Source organism: Gopherus flavomarginatus, chromosome 6, assembly GCF_025201925.1.
Source record: "Gopherus flavomarginatus isolate rGopFla2 chromosome 6, rGopFla2.mat.asm, whole genome shotgun sequence".
In the NCBI taxonomy this organism is placed as follows: Eukaryota; Metazoa; Chordata; order Testudines; family Testudinidae; genus Gopherus; species Gopherus flavomarginatus.
The window spans coordinates 98,294,519-98,295,330 of record NC_066622.1 but is presented as its reverse complement, the minus strand read 5'-3'; positions in this window follow the sequence as shown (position 1 = coordinate 98,295,330).

Sequence of the window (812 nt, the reverse complement as noted above, 5' to 3'; positions counted from 1 at the left end):
AGCAGGAGGCGAGGGGAGGATGGGGAAGGTGCTGATTGGCAGAGTCTGCTGGCGAGTGGGAGGCGCTGTGGGGGGGCATATGGGAGTTGATGGGGGGGTTGCCAAACAACGTTATAGTGAAGCATTGCACAACTTTAAATGGAGCATGTTCTGTAACTGAGCAGGGACGTTAAGATTGAAACAACTTTAAGACAGAGGATGTTAAGTGGGGAGTTACTGTAAATAATAGGAAAGCTGCAGTGTTTTGAGTTAGGTTAGTTGGATTGACTTCATATTGCAAACATTCTAGTCTAGAGCTGTAGAAACCATTTGCAATGTACAATTCATTCAAATTAATTATGTTCCTTTATCTTTCCTGAATTTGTCACTTTAAATTTAATCTAGTACTTGAAATTATTCAAATAACCATAGAAATTATATTGCAGATTTTTGTGAATAAATTTCAGCCCATGAATTGTTTACAAACATTGTCTGCCCGAGGTGTTCATTAGCACTTTGGTCACATGATATTGTTTCTGTTCTTTGATTGGATACGTGAAAATGTTATAAAGGGTATGTGTTTGTGTGAAATCTAGCCACTGGGCCTCTGATTCTCTCAGGAAAATGGGTCAAAGAGGTTCAGAGTATCTGTAGGCCTCACCTGAGATAACACTATGAGGCAATATATTTTAATATTGGCTCAGGTTAAATTTAAAATGTTTTCCTGTGGTAGTCAAACAAAATAATTGTGTGTGGTGCCAACTGTAAAGTGGGTGTATGAACTATTTAACTGCATCTGTGCCAAGGTTTTTGCATGATCCTAGTTTTGAACA